This window comes from Oryctolagus cuniculus, chromosome 1 (assembly GCF_051225735.1).
Source record: "Oryctolagus cuniculus isolate XC-2025 breed Fujian yellow rabbit chromosome 1, ASM5122573v1, whole genome shotgun sequence".
Taxonomy (NCBI): Eukaryota; Metazoa; Chordata; class Mammalia; order Lagomorpha; family Leporidae; genus Oryctolagus; species Oryctolagus cuniculus.
Window position 1 is genome coordinate 29,348,621 of NC_142867.1, and position 13,664 is coordinate 29,362,284.

At 44.1% G+C, this 13,664-nt stretch overlaps 1 long non-coding RNA gene across 6 annotated transcripts in view; it reads right to left on the bottom strand.

The window, feature by feature from the left end:
- The window catches only part of LOC149128329 (uncharacterized), a 236,657-nt gene extending 223,757 nt beyond the window's left edge, over positions 1-12,900 (bottom strand). For 3 of the 6 annotated variants that reach the window (XR_016217638.1, XR_016217637.1, XR_016217639.1), the window contains exons 1-2: positions 12,326-12,900; positions 11,574-12,219 (exon numbers count right to left, since the gene is read on the bottom strand). This is a non-coding gene — a long non-coding RNA (uncharacterized LOC149128329). The remainder of the gene's footprint in view (positions 1-11,573; positions 12,220-12,325) is intronic. The other 3 variants (XR_016217646.1, XR_016217645.1, XR_016217647.1) reach the window with 1 other exon arrangement.
- Positions 12,901-13,664: the final 764 nt, after the last annotated feature.

A 13,664-nucleotide genomic window follows, 5' to 3' on the forward strand; every position in this document is an offset into this window, starting at 1 on the left:
TTCTAGGATAAAGAGACATAATCCAGGGACTTGAGTCCTATTGCCAGGCTGCCTAAGTTGAAAGCCCAGATGTCTCACTTATATTTCTGCCTTCAGCATGTCATGAACCTCTCTGGGCTTCCGTTTCCTTGTTGAATTGTGACAATTAAATGCGCTGATGCACCTAAAATGCTGAGAGCTATGTAATTCATTGCCATTGTTATTACAACTATTATAATAAAAAAAAAATCTAACCTGAAGGGCACCTAGGATTGAACCATGGCAAAATGTAGGGGTGTTCATCCTCATTCACTATTCAGAGAGATCCTGCCTCCTTTTATAGATCCTTGCACCCTTGGGGAGCCTCATGAGTACATTCCCTACCAGACTGCACACAGAAATTAGTCCTCAGGTGGCAGCAATCTCTGGATATTGCCTCTCACCCTTCCCTTTCTTCTCCTAGCAGGATCAATCACTAGATCTGATCATGCTTTTCTTACAGTAGACATGAGAAGACAGGAGTCTTCAGGAACTCAAAATGAGCAAAGGTGAAGCCAAGGTTCAATAATGACATTGGTGTTCAAGGCAATGCTAGCCTGCAGCAAGGCCTCCAGAATTTAAAAGGCACAGTTTCTTCCCACAATACCTTAGAGTCAGTCTTGAATCTCAAACTCAGCTGCTTTTCCAGCTAAACATCATCCTCCTTATTGGTCTTTCACCTCTAGTCTGGCTTCACTCCAATCCACCCCCGAGCCAGCCAGGCTCTTTCTAAAGTTTTTTAACTGTGTCACTTCCCTTACACCACACCCTTAATGCAATGTCGTCAACACATCCTACCATGCTGTGTCAGATCTCTGCATCTTCACTCAGACCTGGGTGATAACACATCACACTCTGCTGAGATCAAGGACCCTGGAATATTCATATTCCCACCACCCAGTACAGCGGAAATTTTTAATTTGATGACAATTCACATATTTCCAACTAAACGTTTTATAGGGATTCAGAGATGAGAAAACCAACAACACTTAATACAAACCCTTTATTTAAACAAATTCCTCTTTTTGAGAAAAATATTCCAAATACTATTTTAAGAATTTTTATCTTTTTTTTGGGGGGGGGGGGCCATAACACCCCACCTGTCTACGGCCATCACATTCCTGCCAGCTGTACTGAGTATCTCTGAAAGCTGTCTCTTGCCATCCACACTCACTCCACTGAGTATGAATCCCCTCATCTCTCATCTGAACTATAACATCAACTTTCCTATTTGATCACACTTCTAATACAATATCCAAAGTGCTGACATGTTTATTTCTAAAAAGCTTAATTTTGATCAATAGTCATGCTCCATTTCAGATTTTGGGAAACAAATCACTGATAAGCACATGAATCCTGGAGACAGTGCTTTCCTTATCTCTTGCCACATGATGTCCTGTCCCACATCAGGACTTTGCCAGCAAAAAGACAATCATTAGAAGCTGAACCAAAGGAACCACTGCATCTTGGACTTTAAACCTCCAGAACTGAGAGGCAAAATAAAGCTCTTTGGTTTACAAAGTAACCTGCCTAAGGTGTTTTTGTTACAGGAACAAAAGCAGTGTAATACAGACTCCTCTGCAGCATCACTCATTCCCCAGCTAGCCCAGACCCTTGCATTAAGTCAGCATGCAGCTAATGCACCTGGGAAAACACCAGAAGATGGCTCAAGTGCTTGGGCCCTGCACCCGCATGGGAGACCTGGATGAAGCTCCGGAGTTATGTTCCTTTCAATATTTTTAATATTTTTAAATGCAAACACTAGGCAAGTTAGATCCCTGTGAAACCAAGGTCAACCATGGATGCCTAGGGATTAATACATTTAGCATTTTTCCAGCAGAGTGGAGTTTACAGGGAGTTGACAGAATTCCTGGAAACAATGACTACAGAGGTGGGAGCAAGGCCACCATTAAGATGGAAGGCGGGGCAAAAGAAGCATTTGGGTCTCGGAAAGCAAGTTTGGCCTATTTCGTACCTGTACTTTCTGCTCGACCTTGATGCAATATGAATAATTGCATGGAAGCAAGCAGTTGAGAAGCTGACTTACCCAGCATGCTGTTTGGCAGACTTGAGTTACTGAAATGTTCTCCTGATTTTGTATTACTGGTGTCACCAGAATGAGGCAGCATGAACTCCAACTCATTATTTCACTGTATCAAGTGTCTATGTTTCTGACAAGATCTGGTAATAATTTTCCATAAATAAAATCATAATATAGGCTTGACAGATGAGAATTGGTAAGACCATCTTGAACAGTGAAAATGTCTTTGTTTTATATATGTAAAGCACTATACATTGGACTTGCTTTTAAGAGATATTCTTGGGACCGGGTTGTGGTGGGTTAACTCCCTGGCCTGAAGCACCGGGATCCCATATGGGCACTGGTTCTAGTCCCAGCTGCTCCTCTTCCAATCCAGCTCTCTGCTATGGCCTGGGAAAGCAGAGGATGGCTCAAGTCTTTGGGCCCCTGCACCCACATGGAGACCCGGAAGAAGCTCCTGGTTCCTGGCTTCAGATCAGCATAGCTCTGGCCGTTGCAGCCATCTGGGGAGTGAACCATGAGACGGAAGACCTCTCTCTCTGCCTCTCCTCTATCTGTGTAACTCTGACTTTCAAATAAATCTTAAAAAAAGGGGGGGGGGGCCGGCGCTGTGGTGTAGAGGGCAAAGCCGCCGCCTGCAGTGCGGTGCCCATATGGGCACCAGTTCAAGTCCTGGCTGCTCCACTCTCTGCTATGTCCTGGGAAAGCAGTGGAGGATGACCCAGGTGCTTGGGCCCCTGCACCCATGTGGGAGACCTGGAGGAAGCTCCTGGCTCCTGGCTTCGGATCAGCACAGCTCCGGCCGTTGTGGCCAATTGGGGAGTGAACCAGCGGATAGAAGACCTCTCTCTCTCTCTCTCTCTCTCATTCTCTCTGCCTCTCTTTAACTCTGCTTTCAAATAAATAAATCCTTAAAAAAAAAACTTGTTTAAAAAAAAGAGAGAGAGAGAGAGAGAGAGAGAGAGAGAGATTCTTGCAGTGTGTATTGGATCTCCCCATACACACAAACACAATTTAACAATAACTGGTTGGTTTAGTTTGGAAAATGCCTGCCAAGGTGGGCAAGGTTTTACAGGAATGTCCTAGTGATTACAACATGCCACAATGACCCCCAAACCAGGAAGGGTCTTGCTCATATGACAAATGAGTAGAATAAGAAGTAATTAGCTTCTCTCAGGGGAAAGAGAAGAGACCCCACTAGGAAAGAGACTTCATATACCTATGAACTCTTAGAGTGAAAGCAGCTAATAAAAAGTGTATTTCAACAAAACCTAAGTTACTCTAAAATAGTCAAGTGAAACTCAATAATACCAACATGTATCATCATGTCCTACAGGGTTACACACTCAAGTTATCTCCAACATGAATTAACAATCTAAAGGGTATTATGAATAGAAAAACATGCTTTATAGCATCTCAACTTAAGTGTGTTTGCCCACAATGATAGTTAAGAATATCTTCATTAACAAAAATAATTGGCTTTTTAAAGCAATACCCAAAGTGAATCTTTCCTCCCAAAGTACTTGGAAACAAGAATGCATGCTGACAGACAAAACAAATAAATAACACTGAACAGGAAAAAATTCAAAGTCTCTCAGGCTCTTTAAATAAATGTAATCAATGTTGGCAAACTGGGGCCTCATCTTCACCCAAGATAAATATTCTTTTAAAAAAAGCTGTATTGTTTTGCTCTGAATTCTTACTCAACAATTTAATGATTAATGATGCAGTTCAAGACCTGTAAAATGGGCTATCTATGCACAGTTTTCTCTCATTGGAAGCAATCACATTGCCATTCCAGTTTATATATCAATCTCCTGTGAACTGAGTTAGTGTCCATAAGCTATGAATTCTAAGTGTTCTGATCAGTCCCAATTTCTGACTAGCATGTTCCCAAAGCCACTGACACATGATACCAGCAAGCTGTTCTATGACTTAGCCACTGAACGCTTCTGTGGGAGCAACTGAGACTAGACCAAATTACTGGAACTAAGACTAACACTATGCATCTGCTCTCCCACAATATGGCGCTGGGGAGGAGTAAACAACTTCCACGCAGCTGCCTCGCCAATTTGACTGATAAGCTGCAGGAGCTGATCCTGCTCCTGATTGGAGGAGAGCAGCGTGCTCGGCGTGTGGGCAGCAGAGCATGGATTGGTGGAAGAGGACTATAAAGGAGGAGAGAGACAACATGCACCAGGAACATCTGAGGAACATCTGAGCAATCCCTGAGAGAGCAGGCCGGCGGTGTGCCGCTCCCCCGCGGAAGCGGGGAAAGTGGCGGGCGGGTGGGTGCTGCCCCTCCGCGGAGGCGGGGGACTGGCGGCTAACCCAGGATGGCATCGTTCCTCCACGAGTGAGGGAACGGCAGCTAACCCGGGAAGGGCCGGGCAAAAGAAAAGCGCAGGGTCCAGTGTCGTTCCTCCGCGAATGGGGAGCGACACGCTTCTTTGGCCATTGATCTTTTCCAAACTTTTACCATTGCTTAAAAGGTTAATTTGCCTTAATAGTGTGACTTACAAGCAGCATCTATACAATACCAAAAGAATTAAGTGGTCTATTTAAGATGTTCAGTGAAAACCCAGTTGAAATTATTATGTATCACTGGAAAAGAGGCAGGATCTGACTTAACATTTGAGGTTACAGTTTTCAGTGCCATAACACCCTTTCAGATGATCAGAATCTGATTATTATGGATCCTTGTTCATGATAATGCACAATCACAGGATTTGGAGGTATGGGTGATCCATGAATCGAAGCCTTATCTCATGCAAGCCCCTCATTTTGTAGGTGGAGAAACTAAGACTCAGTGAAGGGAGATGAGTAGCCCTGGACTGTATGACTAGTTACTGGCTGAAACAGCTTTAGGGCTTTAACATCTTCAAATGAACAGTTACATAATTATTTTTTGCCTTATTACAAGTCATATCAACATCAAGTAGACACTTTTTTTTTTTTTTTGACAGGCAGAGTGGACAGTAAGAGAGAGAGAGACAGAGAGAAAGGTCTTCCTTTGCCGTTGGTTCACCTTCCAATGGCCGTTGTGGCCGGCGCGCTGCGGCTGGCGCACCGTGCTGATCCGATGGCAGGAGCCAGGTACTTATCCTGGTCTCCCATGGGGTGCAGGGCCCAAGGACTTGGGCCATCCTCCACTGCACTCCCTGGCCACAGCAGAGAGCTGGCCTGGAAGAGGGGCAACGGGGAAAAAATCCGGCGCCCCGACCAGGACTAGAACCCGGTGTGCCGGCACCGCAAGGCAGAGGATTAGCCTAGTGAGCCACGGCACCGGCCGAAGTAGACACTTTCTATAATGTGGAGAGTTAATTATTCAGGAGCACCACCTCCCCTGGGACCTGGAAAGGAATCCAGACCCAGCCAACCCCCATGACCTAAACCAAACTACACAGAGTCACCCAACTCTTAGCTCTTTATGTGATTTGAAAACAGGAGCTAGGGGCTGGCATTGTGGTGCAACAGGTTGAGCTGCCACCTACAATCCCAGCATCCCATATCAAAGCAGCAATTCTACTTCTACTTGCTCTGCTTCCTACCCATCTCCCTGCTAATGTGCCACAAAAGGCAGTAGAAGGCGGCCGAAGTCCTCAGACCCCTGCCACTCATATGGGAAACCTGGATCCTCACTTTGACCTCGTCTAGCCTCAATCATTGCAGTCATTTGGGGAATGAGCCAGTGGATGGAAGATCTCTTTCTCTGTCTCTCCCTCTATCACTCTGTATTTCAAATAAATAAAATCAATATTTAACCAAAAAAATAGGAACTGAAGGAAGAAAGTAGTGATGACCAACCCAATCTGGAAAAAATTCCAGGAGTCACCAGCCAGTTCTTCTAGTAGCCTAGACTACACTACAAAAAATTCAGTTTTTCCAGTGATTTCAGGCAAATAATTGTGAGACTATGGAAAGAAAATACACGGTGTATCTGAATCAATTAATCTGGTCTGTGAAAACATACCATCTCAAGGATTAGGGAAGGCTTGGTCCTAAAGCAATTTCCCTGTAATCTATCAACTAACATGTCTATGGTGTCTAATATTTTATTAGTTGATTTCATTCAGATTGAGAAAAGAAAAAGCAAGGGAGGAAGGGAGCAGTAAATCCTAGGAAGGCACCTTTATATCAAGCATTTTACTTTCAAAATAAATCTGAAATAAAGACCTCTCTTGTTACCCAGGATGAATCAGAGTGGCTAAGCCATTCATATAGGTCATAAAATAATGAGCAGAGCCAGGATCCAAATTCTGTTGTCTGAGTAAAGTTCTGCTTTCTAAGTGGGAAACTGAGGGTCTAGGATGTCAAGTCCAAATGACCTCATCAAGTCTTGTCCTAAGTCATGAGGCTTGTATGTGAATTTCCATCTTTAGGAGTTAATATTAGCTGGTTATTCCATTGCATCAATATTTCTCAATATTCTATGCAAAGTACCTAAATGAGAATAATCTGATCATCCATACTTTGAGAAAAATAGTTCTAGAGCAGGGGGTTCTCAAAGTGTGGTCCCAAGTCCCAACCACTTACTGGGAACTTGTTAGAAACAAATTCTCAGCCCCTCCCCCAGATCAAGTAGATCAGAAACTCTGAGGGTGGGGCTCAGAAATACACTTTAGCAAGTCCTCCAGCTGATTCCGGTGACTGCTAAAAGCTAAACCCCATCCCAGTGGCACACTTTCCCTTAACTATCTCCATGAAAGCAACTCACTCACACTTGAACCTTCTAGAGAGAGGACTACTCCTACACCCATAACCTTATCTGAAAAACCATCGAAAGGCATTCAGTATTGGATCTAAGCCCATCATACTTGGCAAAGCATCAAACCCTGCAGCATTTGATCACACCACCAAGTTTCATTTTAGTCCCTTTTCCCCAAACACCATTAGAAAGCAGAGGATTCAAGAGTGTGCTTAAAGAACTCAAGGCTGAACGTGTCCTCAGAGACGGACTCCTAAGAAAAAGGGAAAAGGCTCCCCACAGTCTCATTTGCATGGAAGCATTTCACGACCCTGAGCAGAAATTTTTATGGAGCTTACATTTGAGCGTGGAGTTTTCCAAGAGAATCCACCAAGGGAGGTTGTGAGCTGAGTTTGACAATCCAATGTTGGTGTGTAGATTTTTCGCAGTTTCCTTATTTCCTGGTGGGTGGTTTGTTTATGACACTAAAAGTTCTTCTCAAGCAGGTATTGGATGGATGGAACAAAACTAATTAGTGTGGTGTTGGAGCAAATGCAGCCTGTGAGACTGAAATTCAGACTGTGTCCATCGTTGTTCTTTGCTTGAATTACACAAGTGCTCTAACAAGGGGTGAAAACGCATTACTTTTCCTGGAGTATGCTATATTTTATCGTGGAAAATACAATCAGTGGTACCAAATTCAAGTATAATGTTCACTGGTTAAGCCAACAGGATCCTCTATCTCCCAATTTATTGCTTAGCAATTGAATTTACCTGGAGTCAGAATGTGGGGAAAGCCCTTGCAAGACATGATGCAACACTGCCACCTCGTGGTTCCTGACTGAAAATGGCTAAAGCAGAAATACATATACCCCAATTAAAATAGATACCCTTCTTCCCAGGCCTCCCAGTCTATGGAGCCTTTGCATTTTCAGTGAACTCATCCAGTAAAGAAGAGAGGCTGACTATTTCCAGTTGGACACAAGGCATTAGTCAGACAACACAACACTAACTAGGCAATCAAATTACTCACAAACTCCTGTTTTCACCTCCTGTTCCATTCCTTCTGCTCTTATCCCGATCTGTTCCTTTCCTATTAGTTGCAATTAAATGACCTTAGCTTAATCAACTTCCAAGCCATACTTGTTCTCAGCTGCTGTAATTTAAATGTGGCCTAGAATCCTAAATCATAGATTCTACTCCTATTCTGATTCTTCAGGTCTTACAACCTTTGGGAATAAATCATATCCTGGTCTTTAAGGGGGGGGGGGGGGGGACACAGTGAACAACTGAAAAAACTAGCAGCAATCAACATGACTGGTCTTTGCCATTTTGTACCTTTCCATTAACCACATAGTGTGGATATCATAAAATCTCACAAGCCATCTGTAACTTTGCGGGGGAGGAATTTTTTTTAATGAATTGAGGGCGCCAGCTAGCTTATCCACCTTCATAGAACAATCCCCAAAATATGGATCAGGGTACCTTTTAGGTTCCAATAGCATGTGGTTACTGAGAGTCAATTACTGCACATTTTGAGCATTTTCTCTGTGGCAAGCGTTATGTCCTGTGTTTTAGATAAGATGATAAAACACAGTTCTACTATCATATTGTGCTGAGTCTGGGAGGAAAGATCATTCTACATATACCTGTAAATGAGCTATGTTTTAACAAAGAAGTATAAGACGCAACTGTTGGCTCCCTCTGGGAGGTTTTCTCACCTCTCCGAGAGATAGGGTAACAGGGAGAGATAGAGATAGTATGGCTTAAAGAATGAGTTTCAAATAAGATCAAGGTTTGAATCTTCCCTTCTACCTATCAGCTGGGGAATCAGGCAGGCCAATTAAATGTTGGAGCCTCAGCTTTCTTGAAAGTAGTGCTAATCCCTAACTCTTTGCTTCATGAGAATATTCAGATGTGAGCCTGCAAAACAAGTTGTGCAAGTTCCTGGCACAACTGGTAGCCCACATCCCCTTTTAACACACTTGCCTGTGATGACAAGAGTCACTTGATCACTCACCTCACACAACTTCATCTCACAGCTGGCATGTTTTTAGGCAGAAGACTGGATTTAGCATCCACCCAAGAAAAAGCTATATCACTTCATGATTAACGGCCCTACTGCATGGTAGGGCCTGGCTAGATCCTGTAAGTCTATGCCATTTCTAATTCTCAAAACTTTTTTTTTTAATCCTGCATTTCAAAGCCACTTAGAAGCCTCACAATTAATATCTGGGAGAGCCCATTTCTTGCAGTGAGAGATAGAGACTTTCACTCCCACAGTATGGTTGACAGCTTCAGCTTTTATCCTCATCCCTGGAGACAAGTTGGCACTTGATATAAAAGGAAACATTTGGGCTGACCATTGGGAAGCACAGCAGGATATGAAAGCATCAATGCACTTAGAAATAAGAGAATAAATATATTTGTGTGTGCAAATCTGTTTGTTAGCAGCTTTGGTCAAACAGTCATGCTAATTCTCTCATGCTCACTCAGAAGCAACCAAGAAAGGGCTTGGCTCCTACATTCCCTCCACCTGGGGAGGCATTGCCTTCTGCAAACACCTTTATAAACTGGGCTCCAACTCTGGAGCTTAGAGATAAAATTTGCAAAGTTCATTCCTTCAATTTTTTAAAACATGAAAGAAAAGCACTGTAGCAGAATCAATAATTCACTTACACTGTACTCAGATGTACAAAAACAAATGGGCTTTTTATTCTTCTGTAATTGATCTGATCTTCCTCACAGGTTTTCACCCAGGTGATGGAAGAAGGGAAAATGAGAGAGAAAAGTGTTGTCCAGCCCAGTAATTTAGTCTTCAGGGGTATCACATGTATGCTTGGAGGACCCTGGTGGAAGCTCCCTGTTGCAGGCACTGAGCCCTTTCCCCTGCTCCTCCTAAGAGGGCACTTTGGAACCTGGGAGGGAGGAGTTGCTCATGGAACCTCACTAGGGCAGGGGGACCTTGCTGGCTGGTATTTACTGCAGATAGCTCAGACTGGGCTGACCCCTAAAGACCACTGAGACATGACCAGGGGCCTAGGCCTAATGCTGGTGCCTCTGCAGTGTCTGTGGCTGGCATATCTCAGGGTCTGTCGGAATAGCCCAACCTCAGCTCATGCTGGCAGAGTGGACACATGCTAGACCTGGCCAGGGATCCCTGCTGTCCCCAGCAACCAGCTTCTTTGCCCACCAAAGAAATCTCTTTCTGCCAAGCTCTTCAGGCTCTGCAAAATTCAGTGGCTTGCCCTAAAGGCATGAGGAACTCCTGGGTTCTTTAAGTTACTTAAAATTTAAGGGACTTCCAGGAAAACCAAAGCCAGACCCTCCTCACTCCAACCAAGCTGTCCTGATGAATGTCCTTTGATGAAGCTGCCTACAGGAAGCTGCAGGTGCAGCCTGTGAGACAAATCTACACTCAGGATCCTAAATGTGCTGCAGGTGCAGGCTTCCTGTCTCTAGGGCTCAGGTCCAGAGAACAAAGATCAAAAGCTATGCATCTCCGCCTTTCCTCACCTCTCTGGGCCCCATCTTCTACCACCTCCCCAAGCCAGAAGAAGTAGGCAGACTGAGTCTCCTGCTTTCTCTGCAAATTATCCTCCTCCTCTCATTAAGTCTCATGCCCTACCTGTCCCAAGCAGAAAGGTAGACTCTACGCTTGGAAAAATCTATGTTCTCATCCACTGAAGCCTGCATCTTGCTGTGTTAAAGAAAAGGGAGAGTAAAAGGAGTCTGGAACATGTTTTTCTTCTCTCAACAAAAATCCTTTTGCCTCCCTGCAGAATCAGAAAATATCACTATCAAAATTGGAATACTAACCCCTTCTCTTAGCACCCCTCTTCTAGCCATCCTAATGGATAGGAGAATGCTTTGGGTAGAGTATGTGTAGGGAAGTGCAAAGTAAGAAATATTTCCAAAATGCCACCCTATTATACTCTGATAGCCCTGTAACTGAATCTTCCAGATCCCCACAAGTGCCCACTGTATCCCCACCGGGAGAGTAAGTGCTTACAGAGCACAGAGGAGATAAGGCTTGGCTTTCAGCCTCAAGGAGCCTTCAGCCTAATGGGAAGAGAGACAGTGCTCTTGAATAATAAAGGACAAGATGTGACTTGCAGGAAGAGTGAAAGCAGTACATGCCTTTGCTAGTAGTTGAGAGGGCGCTCTGCAGAATCCCGATTTCCCTTCCTCCTCGGCTATTGTGCAGTTTATTTTTTTTTTAATCTCTCTGCTGCTTGAAAGGAAAGCACTGGAGCAAAGAGCAAGCAAGCCAGCCACGGCTGCTCACTTGTGGCTGCAGACAACCGAACTGTCAGAAACCAGCAATCCCCGGGGTATTAGCAGAGAGGATGAGGACACCTGCCGGGTCTCGATTCTGCATATGCAATTTGTGCCCATAATTATTTTGATTACTTCACGGGTCACATAAGGCGTTACCAAGCAAACATCCACTAATTAAATATTATGCAAAATGTCTTCTTCCCGTGCAGTCTTCTATACGTAAAGTACATATTCTCGGAAAAAAAAATCTTACTTCAAATGATTTTTATGTGTCTGCTTTAGTTTCAGTAAGATGTTTTCTCAAGAGGGTGGTAAATGTTAATTGAAGGGGAAAATAGTCAAATTACACACAAAGACAGAAGACACAGAACTAAATCTTGCCCGTGTTATTCTGCAGTATGTCTTTCTTAAAGATTTGCATCAATATTCAGTATGCCAAATAGAGTATATTTTAGATATCAAAATTTCTTATAGTTAATTTTCTATAGATTTCTTTTGGAAGATCCTTTAGATTTCCACTGAAAGAAACAAGAAAATGCGGGCTACCTGCTTGTGGGCAGAGTCAGACAAACAGACCCCAAGGATGGAGAGAAGGTCACAGGTCAGTGACTTCACTGTATTTTTCCAATCCTGGGAGCAGGTCATTACAGTTTCTCTTGGTTTGCTTTAGCCTTCTACCAGACGGCCTTGTCCAACAAAGGGATCTAATCTGCTCCTTTATGAGGCTGCCCTGGAAGGTCGTTGCCTCCCACTTGGACCTCCCTCCAGACCTGCGTGGTTTTTTCATTTGCCAGCTTGAGTTTCTCCTCTGTGCAGACCTCTGGCCTGCCTTGGCTATCCTCAGCATGGAGTCCTCAACACGCTGCCTCAGTAACTTCATTTTCTCCACAGCCTCCAATCACCTTCTGGTTCTCAAATTCCTTGAAAAAACTCAGAGACAGATTTGCTCGTGGCATGCAGGTGTGAAGTCCACCTTTTGCTTTCAGAAGCTGTGAGGCTGCTGCCAATTTCCACTCAGCCAAGCTCCTTCCATGTCCAAGTCTCCTTCCTCTCCTGGGTCATGGTCCCTCCAAAGCTGTCGACGACTGTCCCCATCACCAGGCCTTTCCCCTGGAGCTCCGCATACTTGCTTCTCTGGTTAAGGCTCTCCCTATGTGTGACTTTTTTGGCCACAGTGCTCAGGACCTTCCGGCTGTAGAGCAACAAGTCAATGAGCAGAGAGCGGCCCATGGCCCAGAACCCATCAGGAAGGGTCCACCCCAGGAACGATGAGAACTCCCAAGAAACCAAAAGCCCACCTGCTTGACTCCCGCAGACTTTCCACTGGCTTGTTTGCATCGCAGATGCTGGTCTCAGTGGCTGCAGGAACCAACTTATTAGGGCTCCTTCAGGAATGGGTCAAGACTGAGATTTAAACACTTTTCTCAAGGCAGACATCTTAAACAAGAAAGTGCCAACTGCTCCAAATAATCGACTTTGTTCTCCAAGCTTCAGACACTTGCTAGTTCATTCTCCCCAAGGTCCATGGCAGGCTCTGGGCCCGCTGAGAAAGAGGACTATGGGCCCGGGCCCGGGCCCAGCCTGCTCACCTGGACTTCCAAACCCAAAAGATTCCCTGCGCCCTTCCCACCTACCGTGCTCCGTGCGTCTGCTGTGAGCTTGTTGTTCACGTATTTCCTCAGGTGATTCCAATTTGCAGTCAGAATTGGGAAGCACTGGCAAAGGACAGCATTGGTCAATGCAAAAATTCAAGGTGAACTTAGGAATTAATCAGTCCACGTGAAGGAATTGCACACTTGTCTCATTTCTCATGAGTTTAGCTTGGAGAGCGTAATTTGGGTGTTTGATGATCTGCCAGAAAATCTGGCAGCTTCTTATATGTCAGAGAAGGCAATCTAAACACAAATGAACACAAATGATGTCATATACACACATATCATTAATACCAGTGTTGTCATACACATACACACACACACAGGAACACGAATGTCATGTACACACATATATCTTTTGCTTTAGTTCCACTCCACTGTGCAAGTCATTTAGATTTTACTGTCTTGTCTAATTGGTATTGTTCATCTAGTATCTTTGTCACATATCTTCATTTTTTGCCAATTAATTGAGGATAACATGCACTAGTAGAGCCTATTACTGCCTATGTACTGCAAACTGCAGATCACTATTAATTCAAGTGAAACAAAATTGTTTGCCTTCCCCAGATCCTTGTAACATGGTCTGCTTGTCAACAGCCCCCTAACAAGGATTCTCGCACTTACAGGAGTGTCAGCACCACCCGGGGAGCTTAATAAAACACACATGCTGCTCTCCACCAGCCCCCAAGTTTCCAGTTCAGTGATTCTGGGCTAAAATTTTAGAGATCTGAAAGTTGCTTCTCTAACCAAAATTCCTCAGTGATGCTGGCTCAGCTGACATAAGAGCAAATACAAATCAGAAGTAACAGAAAAGCCAATTTACCCTGCACAAAGAATGGGGAACTTGCCTTCTCCCGCTCTGTTTTCTTAGAAAGCCAGTAACAGCAAGCTCTTTCCCTGCCTCTTAGAAATATATGTAAGTAAAGCTTCTTAATGGCGAAGTAAGCCTCTTTCCTTTTTTTTTTTTTTTTTTTTTTTTTTTTTT